This window comes from Lissotriton helveticus, chromosome 7, assembly GCF_964261635.1.
Source record: "Lissotriton helveticus chromosome 7, aLisHel1.1, whole genome shotgun sequence".
Lineage (NCBI taxonomy): Eukaryota > Metazoa > Chordata > Amphibia > Caudata > Salamandridae > Lissotriton > Lissotriton helveticus.
In genome coordinates, this window is record NC_136068.1 from 748,233,874 (window position 1) to 748,253,791 (window position 19,918).

The following is a 19,918-nucleotide window of genomic DNA, read 5'->3' on the forward strand; positions in this document are numbered from 1 at the left end:
ATGGCGCAGAAACTGAAGGGCACTGCTTGGGAATCCATCTGGTTCAACACTAAAGTGACCTACCAAGGGGCGACACTGCACAATGATACGTGGATTGGAGAAGGTATCAGCACGCCCAGTCAATTGGAAACAAAGAAAAAACCGCTGACGTTCCAGAACGTGCAGCAGCTACATGACCTCCCGAACCAAGAGTTCTATAACTTCCTAAAAATTAAGACAGCAATAACAAAGGCTAACCTATGCGGAGGAGAGCCGGGGATCATCAAGTATCTGCAGCTCATCGACTCAGCAGGTCATCAAACGGCAAAAATCTATAAACTACTCAGCCCATCCAAGATGGCGCAGAACAAAAAAGCAACCAACACATGGGAAATGCGCCTGGGCAGGCAATTAAATGAAAAGGAGCGAGCGATAATGTGGAGTTCAGCGACAACAAACAAAATCACCCCACAACTAGCGCAAACAAAATACTGGCTGCTCCACAACGCATACTGGACGCCATCCAAACTCCACAAGGTCGGCATAGCAGACTCAGACAAATGCTGGAACTGTCTGAAAGAGGAAGGGACCCTCGAACACCTTATCTTCACCTGCGTGAAAGTCAGGAAGTTCTGGGCACAAATCAACACTTTCCTGAACGATATGCTCAAAACACATCTGAGGACGACCCAATAAAGGACAATCAAAGACAACTACGTGCGCACCCCCCACCCCCTCTCTTCTCTTTTCTTCTCCAGTGGAGGGAGAACAGTAGATATATATAACCGTCGTCTGTGTACCTATATCTGTATATATATATTTTTGTACGACCTTCTTTTGTATACCAATAAAAATTTCTAATAATAAAAAAAAAAAAAAAAAAAAAAAAATAGGTAGCACCTGCATGTAGCGTCCGGTAATATTGTTTTGGCATGTACTACCCAGTCCACTGCGCTTACTTTATGTACATACTGCCCATTCCGTGGGATAAATGAGGCTCATTAAAGTATTATAACCTCATTAATTTGTCTATATATTTGGGAATCGATAAGAGCTGAGAATATGATACACATTCTTTTAGATAGACTGGTGACAATACAGTTATTTATTTACATTTAGGAATTGGCTATTTTTATCAGAGCATGTTTGGGCTACTTCGACCTTAGAACACCGTCAAAATATCCGCGGACATACTCAATGCTATTTACGGGTCGGATTAGACTGAGAGTTAGAATGTGCGCAGTAAAGGGAGACAAGTTAAATAGATTGGGAGACTATCGCACGAATGTACATAGATCGGACTTTAATCGCAGGACATATCTTGACAGGCAGCAACAATAACACTCAATGTTATTAGTAGATCGGACCGGACTGGGAGCTAGCATGCAATAGAATATCGGTGTTGCGCAGGAACGGAAGGCAGGCAAACTTATACAAACCGGATGTCACTCGTAGGTCGAGCCCGGATTGGAAGCTGTCACATTTTCACTAATCGTGAGTTGCGCATGAACGGAAACGGCCGGGAACAAACCGGATATAATAGATATAGCGGACCGGGGTGGAGACTTATAGGATTACACAGATGGCTCGAATTATATAGCACGCGGGAAATTTAGCAGGCTGTGATTGGATACTGGGCTCCTTTTAGTAAATGGGAGTTTGTAGACGTTCACTATCGGGATTTATCGTACCCGGGCGGCGGCGGATGAACACGAGGCTTCGTTACTGTTGGTAAGTAGAGGCAAATAGGAGGAATTTTGCAAAACAGATAGCTTTTTGAGATGGTATTGACAGTGCGATGTATTTGTCTGTTTTCTTCATCTTTGCAGATATTGTCGGGTTGGAACGAAGTGATAGGATCGGATTAAAGGAGAATATAATTATTCCTTTTTCTTAGTAAATTGATTCTGGGTGAGTGAATTTCAAGGCTACAGTCATTCCATATGACTGGTGATTGTTTAATACAATACTTTTTTTCACACATGATGAGTTTGAAGTATTATTTATTCATTTTTAGGTGTGATATTCTTCTGGCAAAGTGCTTTAAAGAATCATGATGTAGAATACAAGAGATAGAGTGAATGGAGATTTCTATTGACTAAGTGGTTACAAGGTATGACTTCTTATTGCCGTGACTTTAACTTTTAGTGACTGGGTTATTAGAAACAATTAGAACTCAATAGTTGGGTAGTGAATATGGAAATCAGGATAACAGAGACATATTATGTATTTATGACTGACCGGTTTCCTCTTGTTTACCTTAATTCCAGTTTGATATTATACCAGTAGATTATTGAAGAATCGGGCCTCATGTAGCAAGCTTCCTTGGCTAAAGGTTCAGAAATATACTCGGATATAGAAGAGATTTAATACAAACATGCAAGGTGAGCATGATAATGTATTCTTTTCAGTGGGTTATATATCAAAAATTTTCTAAACGGTTTGCCAACTTTATCCCAGGATGTTGAATGAATTTGTATGTAAATCTAATGAGTTTCAAATGAAGTTTTGTAAATATGGGTAAATAGTTCCCGCAAGTTTTGCAGTTTATTAAAATAAATGTTATTTCTCCAGCACAAGGTACAATGGGCTGTGTTTAAGAAAATGTTAATCAATGACTTGGTTTTTTTCTACAGCAAGAATAACCAAGATTGATCATGTGACTGATGCAATTGTATTTTGTGTTTGTATTTGCAGCCCTGATGACGTCCTGCCTATAGGACGAAACGCGTCGGCTGCGGTCAATATAAAGAAAAATATTTTGAAACACAAGAATTACATTGCTTCTATGATTGAAACATTATTTGAATTTTTATGTGTATCGCTTGACTATTGATTCATTTGTATATCATTAACGATTAAATGATTGGATGCTTCTGAGATATTTCAGCACTCCCAGCTCATTCTTTGAATATTCAGAAGTCTAATCAAGCCCTAGTTTCTTTCATCTCAACATCTTAGTCTTCAGCCGGGCATTCTGTCTACTCTGCTATCCATTTCAATGCCGTGTTAAATGGAACCTATTGGTTGCTAGACAATTGATCATCCCTCAGGTCAGAGGACATCCTCATGTCAGAGCACCACTTGACCAATCACCCTGGGGGATGATTACACAGGAGAACAAGACAAAAAGCATTTATGCGCAAGGTAACTATCTGTATTTGTTACTGCAAGACAAGTAGGAGGTGTAATAGGAAAATACTTTACACAATTGAAAGAATTGGGCTTCTTTTGAAATTGGGCTGGGGTTAGAAGACCACAGAGCATCCTAAACAGAAATACATCTTGAGTATCAGAGTCACACATACAGAGTGCAGGGAAACAGGTTAAAAGAGCTTCCCTCCATGGAAAGAGAGTCAATCGCTCTAACTTAAGAAAACTCATCCTAGCCTCAAAGACAGTCATTTCCACTGATGAAATATTGCTAGCAAAAGTATCTAAAGGAGGGTTTGTCAGCCTTTTAGATAGTCAAAGTCATTGATAAACTAGGATGACACTCCTAGCATTTTCCACATTGATACCATCTTGACAAATTATAATTATGTGGCAGACCCCAATAACAGGTATGGAGAGCCGTCAGATGCTCTGAACTTCATTTACTGACAAGAAAAGGGATTAAATGGGAGTTTGACTTACCATATAAATTGAGAAAGTAATGAAGAAGGCTGATGAACAGCTTTTTTTCCTTGGGTCTCAGCAACGCAGAGAAATTCTCTTTTGCAACACTGCCTCTTCCGGTCAGTCAATATATTCTGCAGATGGAAGGCTGGTGAACCAGGTTTTTTTTGTCTCAGCAACGCAGAGAAATTCTCTCCTGCAACACTGCCTCTGCGGTAATTCAACATATTCTGCTGGTGAACGATTTTTTTTCTTTTTTTTGGTCTCAGTAAAGCAGAGAAATTCTTTTCTGCAACACTGCCTCTTCCGGTCATTCAATATATTGTGCCGATGGAAGGCTGGTGAACAAGTTTTTATTTGGTCTCAGCAACGCAGAGAAATTCACTTCTGCAACACACTCTGCCGGTAATTCAATATATTCTGCAGATGGAAGGCTGGTGAACCAGGTTTTTTTTTACTCCGCAATGCAGAGAAATTCTCTTCTGCAACACTGCCACGACCTCTAACCCTGCTCGCAGGCAGGTCGCTCCCCATGTCACCACACGGCCGCCAGCTGCCTCGTGCCTGCTCCCCGTCGCCTGCCTGTTTTCCCGCTGTTTCACGCTCCTTCCCACCGCTGCGGCCCTGCCCCCCCTGCTCCCCATTGGCCACCCCGCTCCCACCTCCCAGTTGCTCCTCCCTCCCTATTCCCCTCTTAAGGAGGCCGCGCAGTGGCGTAGGAGCGACCGCTGAACCTGCTCGAATATAAATTGATAAAGTAATTAAGAAGGCTGATGAACGGCTTTTTTCCTTGGGTCTCAGCAACGCAGAGAAATTCCCTTCTGCAACACTGCCTCTTCCGGTTATTCAATATATTCTGCAGATGGAAGGCTGGTGAACCAGGTTTTTTTAGTCTCAGCAACGCAGAGAAATTCTCTTCTGCAACACTGCCTCTTCCGGTTATTCAATATATTCTGCAGATGGAAGGCTGGTGAACCAGGTTTTTTTAGTCTCAGCAACGCAGAGAAATTCTCTTCAGCAACTCTGCCTCTGCGGTAATTCAACATATTCTGCTGATGGAAAGCTGGTGAACGAGTTTTTTTTCTTTTTTTTCGGTCCCAGTTAAGCAGAGAAATTATTTTCGGCAACACTGCCTCTTCCGGTCATTCAATATATTGTGCCGATGGAAGGCTGGTGAACAAGTTTTTATTTGGTCTCACCAACGCAGAGAAATTCACTTCTGCAACACAGCCTCTGCCGGTAATTCAATATATTCTGCAGATGGAAGGCTGGTGAACCAGTTTTTTTTTGACTCAGCAACGCAGAGAAATTCTCTTCTGCAACACTGCCATGACCTCTGACCCTGCTCGCAGGCAGCTCCCTCCCCTCGCCACCACATGGCCGCCAGCTGCCTCGTGCCTGCTCCCTGCCGCCCGTCTGTTTTCCCGCTGTTTCCCACTCCTTTCCGCCGCTGCGGCCGTGCCCCCCTGCTCCCCATTGGCCACCCCGCTCCCGCCTCCCAGCTGCTCCTCCCTCCCTATTCCCCTCTTAAGGAGGCCACGCAGTGGCGTAGGAGCGACCTCTGACCCTGCTCGCATATAAATTGATAAAGTAATGAAGAAGGCTGATGAACAGCTTTTTTCCCTTGGGTCTCAGCAACGCAGAGAAATTCCCTTCTGCAACACTGCCTCTTCCAGTCATTCAATATATTGTGCAGATGGAAGGCTGGTGAACGAGTTTTTTTTTGGTCTCAGAAATGCAGAGAAATTCCCTTCTGCAACACTGCCTCTGCTGGTAATTCAACACATTCTGTAGATGGAAGGCTGGTGAACAATCTTTTTGTTGGTCTCAGCAATGCAGAGAAATTACCTTGTGCAACACTCCCTCTGCCGGTAATTCAACACATTCTGCAGATGGAAGGCTGGTGAACAAGTTTTTTTATTGGTCTCCGCAACGCAGAGAAATTCCCTTCTGCAACACTACCTCTTCCGGTCATTCAATATATTCTGCAGATGGAAGGCTGGTGAACCAGGTTTTTTTGTCTCAGCCACGCAGAGAAATTCTCTTCTGCAACACTGACTCTGCAGTAATTCAACATTCTGCAGATGGAAGGCTGGTGAACCAGGTTCTTTTTGTCTCAGCAATGCAGAGAAATTTTCTTCTGCACAGTGCCTCTGTTGGCCATTCAATATATTCTGCAAATAGAAAAGACCACTGTTAGTAGATTATTAGAACTTGAATATTTCCAAAACAATGCAACATAACAAAAAATAGAGGTTTATAAAGCATTAAAAATTAGTACTTTGAATTCTATAATCTTGTGAAAATCCACAGCTCTATAAAAATTCATATATATTTTATTTCCAACCTAGCATACTTCTCTCAATCCAATGCCTTATTTGCTAGCACTCTCGACACAACTCTAGCACCTATATTAGGACGTAGATAAAAAGATCTCATGGCCATCCAAGTGACAGCTTACCATTCCCACTGCAATTTTTTAGGTTATGGTACACCAATAGCAATTAAGTCATCTGATAAGTTGAGGGAGGAAGGTTTATGCTACAGGTAATGGGAATAATAAAAATTCTAACATCTTTATTTTAGCACATTCCTATCAGTTAACCTGTAGAGAACCAAATAATATTATCAACCACACCTTAGAACAAATGTATAAGTCTAATAAAGCCCTTGTTTCTTTCATCTCAACATCTTAGTCTTCAGCCGGGCATCCTGTCTACTCTTCTATCCATGTCAATGCCGTGATAAATGGAACCTATTGGTTGCTAGATAATTGATTGCCCCTCAGGTCAGATGACATCCTCTTGTAGCTTTATCATGTCAGAGCACCACTTGACCAATCACCGTGGGGGATGATTGCACAGGAGAACAAGATAAAAGGCATTTATGCGCAAGGTAACTATCTGTATTTGTTACTGCAAGGCAAGTAGGAGGTGTAATAGGAAAATACTTTACACAATTGAAAGAATTGGGCTTCTTTTGAAATTGGGCTGGGGTTATAAGACCACAGAGCATCCTAAACAGAAATACATCTTGAGTATCAGAGTCACACATACAGAGTGCAGGGAAACAGGTTAAAAGAGATTCCCCCTATGTGAAAGTGAGTCAATCGCTCTAACCTAAGAAAACTCATTCTAGCCTCAAAGACAGTAATTTTCACTGATGAAATATTGCTAGCAAAAGTATCTAAAGGAGGGTTTGGCAGCCTTTTAGAAAGTCAAAGTCATTGATAAACTATGATGACACTCATAGCATTCTCCACATTGCTACCATCTTGACAAATTATAATTATGTGGCAGACCCCAATAACAGGTATGGAGAGCCGTCAGATGCTATGAACTTCTTCTAATGACAAGAAAAAGGATTAAATGGGAGGTTGACTTACCATATAAATTGATAAATGTATGAAGAAGGCTGATGAACAACTTTTTTTCCTTGGGTCTCAGCAACGCAGAGAAATTCCCTTCTGCAACACTGCCCCTTCCGGTCATTTAATATATTCAGCAGATGGAAGGCTGGTGAACGAGTTTTTTTTTTTTGGTCTCAGCAACGCAGAGAAATTCACTTCTGCAACACACTCTTCCAGTAATTCAACATATTCTGCAGATGGAAGGCTAGTGAACCAGATTTTTTTGTCTCAGCAATGCAGAGAAACTTTCTTCTGCACAGTGCCTCTGCTGGTCATTTAATATATTATATATTCTGCAGATGGAAAAGTCCACTGTTAGTAAAATATTAGAACTTGAATATTTCCAAAACAATGCAACACAACAAAAAATAGATTTTTATAAAGCATTAATAATTAGTACTTTGAATTCTAGAATATTGTGAAAATCCACAGCTCATTAAAATTCAAATCATTTTATTTCCAACCTAGCATACTTGTCTCAATCCAATGCCTTATTTGCTACCTATATTAAGACGTAGATAAAATGATCTCATGGCCATCCAAGTGACAGCGTAACATTCTCACTGCAATTTTTTAGTTTATGGTACACCAATAGCAATTAAGTCATCTGATAAGTTAAGAAGGAAGGTTTATGCTACAGGTAATGGGAATAATAGAATTTCTAACATCTTCATTTTAGCACATCCCTATCAGTTAACCTGTAGAGAACTAAATAATATTATCAACCATACCTTATAACAAATGTATAAGTCAAATAAAACCCTAGTTTCTTTCATCTCAACATCTTAGTCTATAGCTGGGTGTCCGAACTACTCTGCTATCCATTTCAATGCCATGTTAAATGCAACCTATTGGTTGCTAGACAATTGATCGCCCCCCTAGGTCAGATGAAATCCTCCTGTAGCTTTGTCATGTCAGAGCACCAATTGATCAATCGCCCTGGGGGGTGGTACACAGGAGAACAAGACATCAGCAATTATACACAAGGTAACTATCTGTATGTGTTACTGCAAGGCAAGTAGGAGGTGTAATGAGAAAGTACTTTGCACCATTGAAAGAATTGGGCTTCTTTGGAAAGTGGGCTGGAGTTATAAGACCACAGAGCTGTTGTGTAGTTCCTAAATTCCCAATAGGCTCTGCGCATTGGAATAATATATCCTATGGATTTGATGTAGACTGAGGTCAACTAGGTCTCTATCGAATATACTAAACTTAATAGTGAGTGCCAGCTAGCTCAGAGGTCACTAGAAACTTACTCGAATACACAAGAAGGGATTCGTTTTTGACAACCGCATGAACATTACAAATTTGTTTCCCCAAGAATAAACATGTCTTCAGAGTAATGGAAACAATAGATAAATATTTTACTCAGTCAATCATGCATGCTTTGTTTCAACAGAGGTGCAGAGAAATAGAGAGACAAGCGTTTTCAATGAAAGGATTTATTGAACAGTCTTCTTTCTCATGCAAGTAAAGTGAACTGCGACAATCGTAATGGTATCTCGGTCTCGGGACTCGATTTCCCAAAACGCTGCGAGGGGAGCTTGGAAACACTGGAGCTGGATTCTCGCCGAGAGAAATGCAGCCTCTCGATCAGTGCGTCAGCTGGAGGGTTGGCTTCCTGCGGCACTTGCTGTAGCGAGCATCGTCGGGCAAGTAGATAGTCGAGCTGCTCCAAACAACTGTGTCTTGCTAGAGCAAGTGAGGGCATATTTATACCTTGAAGGTGCCTAGTTTGATGTAAAGTCGGGCATGATAACATCAGGAAAGAACCCAAAGGGAATAGTAGTTCTTTGTAAAGTCCATGAGTTCTTGGACATATCAATATTCAAGCAAAGGGAGGTCCCTGACTGCTTAAGCCGATTTTCCAAGAAATCGTTGTGACGTTTTGGTTTGGGTGGAAGTAGCCATGCCTGTATTTGGACTGCATGCGTTATGTCAAGTTCAAGTTTCAAAGCTTTATTCGATTTTCACATGTGGCAGCGGACGGTACGTACGGGGCTTTAGGTTTCTCACTAAAATCCGCTAATATAGTTATCGAGAGCACAGACGCCAATGAACAGCGGAGGAGAAAGAGTGTAGCGGTTAACAGACTTTTTTAACTCCAAGCGCGGCAGCTTTTAATTGTCAAGGCAGAGCACAGCGGAGTTTACCTCACCTCACTTCCTGACCAGCGCTTTTAAGCCCACTCTTCGCCGCACCCGCTTCGCGGGTGCCGCTTCACAGGCTGCGGACACCGGACCAGCTGAGCATCTTTGTGTGGCGGTAAGGCGGCTGTGGGCGCGAGGCGTCAGCGGGGCTGCGAGCGTGCAGGGACTTCATTTCCCAGAAGTCCCTGCTAGACCGACGGAGAGCTTCCGGTCCGCTCTCCCTGCTGGCCCGCCCCCCGCCCCCCCCACGAGGTGCTTAAAGAGGAGTTCCCAACCGCCAACACTTGGGACATTATTTTTACAGCGGCAGCTTTTAATTGTCAAGGCAGAGCACAGCGGAGTTTACCTCACCTCACTTCCTGACCAGCGCTTTTAAGCCCACTCTTCGCCGCACCCGCTTCGCGGGTGCCGCTTCACAGGCTGCGGACACCGGACCAGCTGAGCATCTTTGTGTGGCGGTAAGGCGGCTGTGGGCGCGAGGCGTCAGCGGGGCTGCGAGCGTGCAGGGACTTCATTTCCCAGAAGTCCCTGCTAGACCGACGGAGAGCTTCCGGTCCGCTCTCCCTGCTGGCCCGCCCCCCGCCCCCCCCACGAGGTGCTTAAAGAGGAGTTCCCAACCGCCAACACTTGGGACATTATTTTTACAGCGGCAGCTTTTAATTGTCAAGGCAGAGCACAGCGGAGTTTACCTCACCTCACTTTCTGACCAGCGCTTTTAAGCCCACTCTTCGCCGCACCCGCTTCGCGGGTGCCGCTTCACAGGCTGCGGACACCGGACCAGCTGAGCATCTTTGTGTGGCGGTAAGGCGGCTGTGGGCGCGAGGCGTCAGCGGGGCTGCGAGCGTGCAGGGACTTCATTTCCCAGAAGTCCCTGCTAGACCGACGGAGAGCTTCCGGTCCGCTCTCCCTGCTGGCCCGCCCCCCGCCCCCCCCACGAGGTGCTTAAAGAGGAGTTCCCAACCGCCAACACTTGGGACATTATTTTTACAGCGGCAGCTTTTAATTGTCAAGGCAGAGCACAGCGGAGTTTACCTCACCTCACTTCCTGACCAGCGCTTTTAAGCCCACTCTTCGCCGCACCCGCTTCGCGGGTGCCGCTTCGCGGGTGCCGCTTCACAGGCTGCGGACACCGGACCAGCTGAGCATCTTTGTGTGGCGGTAAGGCGGCTGTGGGCGCGAGGCGTCAGCGGGGCTGCGAGCGTGCAGGGACTTCATTTCCCAGAAGTCCCTGCTAGACCGACGGAGAGCTTCCGGTCCGCTCTCCCTGCTGGCCCGCCCCCCGCCCCCCCCACGAGGTGCTTAAAGAGGAGTTCCCAACCGCCAACACTTGGGACATTATTTTTACAGCGGCAGCTTTTAATTGTCAAGGCAGAGCACAGCGGAGTTTACCTCACCTCACTTCCTGACCAGCGCTTTTAAGCCCACTCTTCGCCGCACCCGCTTCGCGGGTGCCGCTTCACAGGCTGCGGACACCGGACCAGCTGAGCATCTTTGTGTGGCGGTAAGGCGGCTGTGGGCGCGAGGCGTCAGCGGGGCTGCGAGCGTGCAGGGACTTCATTTCCCAGAAGTCCCTGCTAGACCGACGGAGAGCTTCCGGTCCGCTCTCCCTGCTGGCCCGCCCCCCACGCCCCCTATATTACATCATCCGCCTCCCGCAGCGCGGGACGCAGCCCGGGCGAAGACAGGGCAAAGACTGGGCCGTTTGAGGCCGTTCGAGGACGGCCGAGGACTGGACTGGCTTACTCTCTTTCGCCCATCTGGAAAAGGCCAAACTGTGGGTGGAGCTGCTAGGAACTTTTATAATTTATAGAAGGTTTTTATCAGGTTAGGTTTTTAGGTTGTTATTGTTAATAAACATGTCAGTTAGGATAACCCGTAGTAAAACTGGCAAGGGAAACACTTCAATCAGTGGCCCTATGGATGACTTCATCACTCGTACTAACCTGGCCATTGATGAGGAAATTTCCAAATTACAGACTCGTGTTTCCCTTGAGTTGGCAGCTGCTAGAAGATTATCGGAGGTAATTACTACCTCAAAAAAATCTTCTCTGGGGTCTATCGCCACTGCTGTTACCCCGGAGCGACCTGCCACTTTTAAGTCACTAGTTTTGCAGGCAGAGGTCCACCAGGTTCCAACTCTACAGCTTGCTCCACAGGCTGTAGAGCTAACTGAAGATGCCGGTGATATTATTTCATCTGTATCGTCTCCTGTGAAAAATGTTTCTTTTAACTTTTCTATTCCAGCATCTGTAAAACCCCTTGCTGATACGCAGGTCATTAGCTCTAATTTCCCTGACCCCGTAATTTTTAACTCATCTAGAACTAATCTAAATTTGGGTACTTTCCCGCAGAGGAAAAAGATCCCCCGGTATACCTACTATGGGAAAAGGGCAAGAGCCGGACAGAAACCAAAATTGCCCCCTATACAAAGTCCAAAAACAATTGGAGGGATTATTCCTAAGGAACAGATACAACTAGAAGGTGCTAAGGGGATGTCAGAACCCGTCCAAACCATTAATATACCCCAAGAGGGGGGCCTAATTGCTGAGGGCCAGGAAGGCAAGGAAGGGAAGGACGGGGAATTCATAGGCATAGTTTGGGAAACACTTAAGAAACTACTCTCCCCTCTTGCTCATAGACTCTCATCCATCGAAAACAGTCTGTTGGAGATGGAGAAAAGTATTATAGCCTTGGCTACTCTTGGCTTGAGAAGCCTAGAAAATCAGGGCATTGGGGTCGAGGATTCGATCTCACAGGTGTCCTCTTCTATTCCTCTACCTGTAACATCACTGGAACGTCCAGTTCCGAAACCACGTACAGTGGGTGTGAATCAAACTGTTGCATCTAAACCTGCTGTCCCCCCCCGGTCTTCTTGTATTATACCCACTACAAATTCTAATGTAGTCCCTTCTTCAAAACCACGGCCCACAGACTCTCGTCAACAGCACTCCCGGGGTACCTCTGTAAAGACCAATTTTAGAGGGGGTTATATTGATCTTCCCCCAGAGGCTAATGACTATGTGGTTGTTTTGACGGGTGTTTCTGAGCTTGAAAATGATCACCACGAGAACCATTGGTCCCTGAGGAACAAGACAATGCACTGGCTCAATATGAACCGTGCAATTCCTAACGGAAGAAAAAGCAGGGTGCTGATGGTTCGACGTGTTCCTTGGGTGGGCCCTACAAAGAAATCTGTGGTTGGAGATTGTGTAGTGGTGACCTTTGAGGACCCACATACAGCACGCTACATATGTTCCTGTCCCAACGGGGAAGGTTCTTATGTTATCCCTAGACTCTTGTCCTTTTTCTACCCTCCACCCCCTAAAAAACCTTTGAATGATGGATGGTCACTGGTACAGCGTCATCCTTGGAGGACTTATTCCTCTAATTACCAAGATTCCTTTATGTGCTGGAATGGCCTACCCACCCAGAATAGGTTTGGTAGCCTTGAGGAGGTAGACTGACTTATAAGGCATCCAACGCCCAATGTAGAACTAATGGTCTCTGCAACTTTTATGGCAGGGCCTCTTGTAAGTCCTTTTATAATGTCCGACTCCAATCATGGACATATGGAAAGCTATTCAACTCCGACACTAGCACAAACTGATAATGTTGAGGAATGTACAGTTGATAAGACTAGTTCTTTATCCAGGGTACTGATTTTGGACGCAGAATTAAGGTTAGACGATCCACAGCAAGATAGTGTAGCCCCCCCCTTGGTACCATCGGTTCCTAATGTTGAATCTGATTCCCCCGGTACAGAGTCAACCCCACATTTGCTTTTCCTGTCATGGAATATCGCCGGAGTAGGCAAAAATCTGAGAGACCCAGAATGGGCAGATTATGTCGACACCAGCGACTTCTGCCTATTGCAAGAAACTTGGGCACTGGATATTCCACACAGGATGGGATACAAAACTTTTGGCATTAAGGCCACTCAGTCCGCTAGGGGAAGGCCATGTGGGGGATTGATCATATGGCTTAAAATTACTTTAGCCATAAGAGTTGATGTCATAGATACAGGAACCCCCGACATTTTGGCCTTAAAAATTACATCAACTGAAGGGGGTGAATACTACATTATTAATGTCTATAATAGACCGATAGGGTATTCCAAAGCTTCGCCCACTTTGGAAATTCTGGATACCTTTTTAAAGAGGGTGGTGGGAGAAATCCCTGTAATATTAGGGGGCGATCTAAATTGCAACTTTGAACCGATCCTTGGGATTTCCGATGTTCTTCAAGAAGAAGACCAAGCATATAACATCCCCCAGCTTGACACCGTGAATTATGTCCCGTGTAGCACTCTGGCGGTTCAATTATTGAGGCTAACAGTTGATCATGGCCTCAGAGCGTGCAATGGTCGCCTTTCGTCAGATCTTATAAAACAACCTACCTTTGGGAAATCGAACAGTAGATTAGATTTTATTCTTGTTTCTTTGACTATTTGGCATTTTATGATTGATTTTAAAGTATCATCGAGGGTAGAGAGTGATCACTTTCCCCTGGAACTTTTTATTGATCCGCACATAATTAGAGACACTTACGACCTGGCAACATGTGAGGTGGTTACTGATGTCCAATGTGAGCAGGCACACATAATTAATAACAACAGACGTGCTTTAAAATGGCCACATCTTTTAAGGGAGGGTAAGACCTTGGCTGCAGTTTATTCATTGTTTAACACCATTTTTTCACCTCTAGTAGGACAATCTTTATCTACTGATAACTGTGATCATTTTGTTGAGTTACACAAAGGTTTCTTTGATGAATTGAGAGTTCATATGTCCAAACTGCCCAAGATGAATCAGCAAAATGTACGCGTGGGATGCCATGGGAAACTTTGGTATGACCATGCTTGTAAATTGGCTAAGAGGAACCTCCTTTATGCGATTAAAAACAAAACCCAAGATGATGTTAGACTCGCTAGGGAGGAGTACAAGCGAGTCCAAAGGGTAGCACAGAAAACATGGGAAGAGTCAATTTGGGCTGATATGTTGTCTGCTGCAAAACTTAATGATAATGTTGGCTTTTGGAGGTTGGTTGCAAATGGGGGCCATGCCGGTAGACCTGTGAGGGACTCGTTCATTGATGAAATGACATGGGTGACGCACTTTTCCAATTTGTATAAACCATATGATGACGGTAAGGAAGAGGAGCTCCAATGTCCACTACCACTACCTGTGTGTCTTGATTTTACTTTGGAAGAAACATATAGGGCAATCAATGAACTTAAACATAACAAAGCCCCTGGGCCAGACAAAATATCGGGTGACCTCTATAAACATGTACCTGAAGTTTGGGCACCCTATATTAATCGTTTGTTTAATGCTCTGTCCATTAATTGTAGTTTTCCTGATAGTTGGCGTGCAGCAGAAGTTGTTCCCATTTTTAAAAAGGGAATAAGGTCTGTTCCCTCTAATTACAGACCTATTAGTTTAATGGACACTCTGCAAAAACTTTATGCCAAGCATCTGCTTTTCAGGATAAATGACTGGTTGGAGGACTCGGCCATACTTTCCAAATTTCAGGCAGGCTTCAGGTCTAAGACCAGCACGATAGACCAGGTCTTTAGATTTTGTTGTCTGATTTGGAAGTATGTTTACATTCGGAAAGGACACCTGTATGTAGCCTTTATCGATTTGAGGGCGGCATTCGACCTTGTTCCTCGCAATCTGCTATGGAGATCATTAAACATAGCCGGTCTGCCAGAAAGCCTTTTGGTCCACATTATTGAATTGCATGCTAGAAATCACGCAAATATCAGATGGGGTCCGAAAGGTGAACTGACGCGTGATATCCCGATCAAGCGTGGTGTCCGACAGGGATGCGTCCTGGCCCCAACTCTATTTTCTATTTTTGTTAATGATGTGCCTGATTATCTCAATACTTGCAATAACGATTCACCACAACTGAATGGAGAGAGAGTGCCTGCGTTGCTCTTCGCGGATGATACCATCTTAATATCCCAAACCAAGAAGGGCCTCCAGGCACTCTTAAACTCCTTCAGCAGTTACTGTGAGACTAAAGGGCTAGAAATAAATATTGACAAAACAAAATGTATGGCTTTAAATCCTATTAGACCGGATAGAGGGAACCTGACCCTGAATGGGGAAACTTTAGGTACTGTAGAGAATTTTACTTATTTGGGGGTGGTACTTGACTCAAAGTTGACATGGAAAGCGCAAATCGAAAAAAGTAAGGTGTCATATGCCCATAATGCAAAACCTATAATTTGTAGATTGAATGCTAGTACAAGTAAAAGTGTAACTCCCGTACTTGAACTTTTTAAATTTAAAATTCAATCCGCAGCTTTATATGGGGCTGAGATATGGGGTCCTTGGGCCAGGGAGAGTTTCCAAGGGCTCGATAACAAATTTATGAGATCGATTGTAAAGGTCCCAACCAGCACACCTCTAATACCTCTCCATCTCGATTTGAACTTTAAACGAACCGACCACCTAGTTATTATAAGACCGTTAATGTTCTGGATTAGGATTTGGTCCACTCCGGAACTGGTAGATTACAGAAATGGTCTCCAAGAAGTATTGAATCTGGACTCCTTCAATTCCATTCGGTGGTTCGGGCATGTTAAAAAATGGTTTAACAATCTGGGGTTGAGTTCCTTCTGGGAAAACCCAGAGAATCTACCAGCTCTTGCCAAAAATACAGTAAAAAGAGCATACTGGTGTTTCATGAATGACCGATATATTCATGATAGTAGAACCGGCACCCTAACCAATCATTTTTTAACCTTTAAAACTGAACCATGTTTTGAATCGTTTTTGGACGAAATAGAGCCTCCCCTTGCTAAGACTCTCTTCCTGAAGTTCAGGTATGGGAACCTCATGCTGAAATCTAATACTGAGCGTTGGACAAATAAAAAACTGGATTGTCCCAATAATATAAGTGAGAGATGCCCTATGTGCTCAGATATATGTAAGGAGAATGAGGTGCATATGTTATTCATATGCAAAGCATACCAGAAAGCTCGAAAAAAATGGCTCAAACCAATGTGTGCTCTTTTAGGCACTAGATCTTGTTATATAGCATACAGGATCCTAAAAACTAATACTGCACAGTTTATCGTATTCAGTATCAGTAGGTTTCTTCATTCAGTTTTTATTGTCCGAAAGAAAATGGGACAGGTACTTTGAAGATGGATAGATTTTAAATAGTGAATTCTGCTGTTAAAACTGTATTTGCCTGCTGAATGAACTATGTCCTTGATTTAATTGGTGAGAATTAACTTTACACCTTATTACTGTAATTATTGTTTTAATTGATCTTACACATGTATTATGTTCTAAATGTATGAGTTAATGAATGTATTTATGTGTGTCTTTTATGGCCGTTGGCCGAAATAAATAAATAAATAAATAAACATGTTAAAAATCATAAAAGCAATTCATACAAAAGATATATCCATTTAAAAAAAGTATTAAATCCATTAGAGTGATTCAATCGAATAATTAATAGTTCATAATGAGCTCCGTCGTTTCAGTACACTTTTTAAAAACATTGTCATAGTCATTATGCATAGAGGGTTTCCCAGTAGTTGCAAGTTCAAATACGCAGGCCTACACTGCCGCCAGGCCCCACCTCTCAGATATTGTTTTATCCATCTGGAGCGTTCTTTATTGTACAATTTGCAAAACAAAACCAGGTGGAAAGTGGTCTGGGAAGACACCTTGTCGCATGGGCAGACAGCCAGAGTTATGCTCCAGTCGTTTTTGATTGGGAATGAAAGTATATGGTGAAAAATATTGAACCTAAATCTAGTGAGGATAAAACGTTCAAACCCCAAAGTCACAAGGTTTAGGTAAGGTTGTATTTTATGGGTAGTCAGCAACAGCTGGTGGTCAAGCACAGATTTTTTTGCCGACTTCACTTCCAAACCTTAGTATATTAAAGTGCTCCATGCATAGTTTTTTCAGTGCTTTTTTCGGGATTTCCCCAATTGATTCGGGGTTGTTGTACCATTCTGGCCTATCAATGTCTATTAGAACTCTCCTAACGTACTCCAGCCATTTAATACGTTTTGCATTGTCTAGGGCCATAGCGTCGCTGATTAATCCTCGGTTTAGGCCCAATTCTGGTGTCGCCCATACTCTGCGCCAGAGCAGAATTGGCTGAATTCTAATCAAATCTGTCAAATGTTCCACTCCCAATTCCGCATGGCAATTGTAGACCGATATGCTCTTCGGGAAGGCCAGAAGATATCTTAAAAAGTTATTTTCTACAATTTGGAGCGATGTTACATCTTGGTACCCCCATATGCCTGCTCCATACAGTGCGATGCTTCTGCATTTTGCCACATATATGTTGAGCATAATTTCAGGTTGTTTTTTGCCCAATTTGCTTGCAAAGTGTTTTATGGCCGCAATGGATCGCTTGAAGGCTAGAGTTCTATTTTTCACCTCGGAAACCCAAGCCCCGGATGCCTCAATTGTGACCCCTAGGTATGGAAATGTTTTAGTGGCTTGTACTTGGAGTCCTGCTACATCAAGTTGGTTAAATCTGGCTCCACTTTTACCACAGCGCATCACGAAGGACTTTTTAGCATTGAGTTTAAGGCCCCTTACTTCCATGTAGTCTACATATTTGGTTAAGGCCCTTTGAGCTCCGACCTTCGTTCTAGCCATTAACACGGCATCGTCCGCATAAAAAAGTGAGAAAATCTGCCTACTCCCAAACTTTGGTGAATCAATATTGCAGGCTCCTAATTCCTTCTCTAGACTGTTGGTATATAGTGAAAAAAGGAATGGGGCCAGCACGCAGCCTTGCCTCACCCCCTTTTGTATGCGGAAAGACCCGGTACATTCCCCCCCCAGTCCAAACCTAACTTTGGCGGTCGCATTTGAATATAATTGTCTCAAAAAGAGAACAATAGCTGGGTCCACGTTCATCTCCTCTAGTGTTTCCCAGAGCTTGGTATGTATTACACAATCAAATGCAGAGGAGAGATCGACAAAGATTGCATAAAGACAGCCCTCTTTTGCTCTGGTGTACTTCCCTTGTAGCAGGACAAAGTTTAAGACTTGTTCGACTGTGCCCATCCGGGCCCTGAACCCGTATTGTACGGGTGTTAAAATGTCATTTTCCTCTGCCCATGACTGTAGTTTAGTCAAAACCACTCTGCCTGCGATTTTCATTAATGAGTCTAACAGAGATATGGGTCTGTAGTTTGATGGGCTTTCCCTATCTCCCTTTTTATATATTGGGATTATTAATGATTCTGCCCATGTTTTAATAAAACCTTTTGAGCAACAAGCACCCAGAACCCGCAAACAGACTGGTGCCCATAGGTCAGTATTCATCTTATAGAGATCACTAGGGATCCCATCTGGTCCCGGGGCTTTATTCTTCTGGGTGGAATTTATTGCCAATAGTACCTCATCTAAGTTGAACTCAATTGGGATTGGGCAATGATTACTTACTGATTGAGAGTCCTCTTGGGTGTTACAATATACAATCCACCCAAGTTTTTTCGTCGATGGCTATTTCCATCCTTGCTGCCACTTTACTATTTAGGAACGGTAGATTAACTACCTGCCAGAATAATTTTGCATCTCTGCTCTCCGCAGCTTCCACTAGGTCTTGCCATGCTTTTTCTTTGATTGCCTTCTTTCGTTGGTGCCTCGCTAAATTGTAAGCCTTTCTAAGTAACCTAATTGCAACATGGTCCCTTATTGTTTCACTCAAAGCCAATTTGAGGGCCTTATGTGTCTTAGTGCATTGAGTGTCAAACCAGCCCGTAGAACTATTACTTTTTTTAGAGCGTGTCCTGTCAAGACACCCTGTATGGTGGTAGTAATGTTGCTAAATGCCTCCAAGATTTCATCGTTTGAGGACTTTTCCCCTAAACACACCAAGAATGAGGGAAGAGCACCTTCCACAATTTCCTGAAGGGTTTTTACTGGGTCTACCATACTCCATTTTAGGGCAATGCCATTTTGCCGTGCTACAGCTAGATTTTGCGACCATGCCAGGGTCTCAGTTATTGTTACAGTTTTAGATCCTGGGGCACTAACAAGGATTTTTAGCGGTAGGTGGTCGCTCAAACCGATAGTGAGGGTCTCGTAGTTTACCACCCGGCCACCAAATATATTCTGCAGGATGATAAAGTCAATAGTTGAGTGAAGTCCCCTCGCCAAAAAGGTAGAAGTGAACTTAACCTTGGGGAAGCAAAGCCTGTTTGCAAAGCCCAAATCAAACTTGGCCATAATGCCATTTAATATTTCCCCTTTATCATTATGTTGGAAGTGACTACTATCCGCATGATCCCCCTCCCCATATTCCTGGAAACCGCATGTTTCACTAGTGCATAAGTTTACGTTAAAACCACCTACCCAGACCCATATTAGATCTTTCCCTTTCGTGGGTTTTACCTCCCCTAATTCTTTTGTCAATTTTGATAATTCTTCCCTGAAATTAGAGTTCTTGATATTATTATAGAAATTAATCACTATTAACATGTCGCTGGAATTCAGAGGAATGTTAACCATCTGAAAGTAAGGTGAAATTGATCTTCCAAAGCTACTACTAGTGTCTAGGCGATTAGACACATACACACATAGTCCCCCTTTGTGCCTACCATAGCTCGAGGGCACAGCAGGGACGTGGAAAGTCTTAAATCCATCTATGCGTAGTTCAGTAAGTACCCAGGTTTCCTGAACACATAATATGTCGATGTTGTTAACAAACTCCCCCCACGCTGGTTCTTGAACTTTGTTAGCAAGCCCACACACATTCCACGACA

General features: G+C 43.6%; 1 long non-coding RNA gene across 1 annotated transcript in view; it reads right to left on the bottom strand.

Annotated features, from left to right (window-relative positions):
- Window positions 1–5,174: 5,174 nt before the first annotated feature.
- Window positions 5,175–19,918, bottom strand: part of LOC144767012 (uncharacterized) — a 75,332-nt gene continuing 60,588 nt past the window's right edge. Inside the window, exons 2-3 of the long non-coding RNA XR_013598022.1 lie at window positions 6,983–7,299; window positions 5,175–5,771 (exon numbers count right to left, since the gene is read on the bottom strand). This is a non-coding gene — a long non-coding RNA (uncharacterized LOC144767012). The remainder of the gene's footprint in view (window positions 5,772–6,982; window positions 7,300–19,918) is intronic.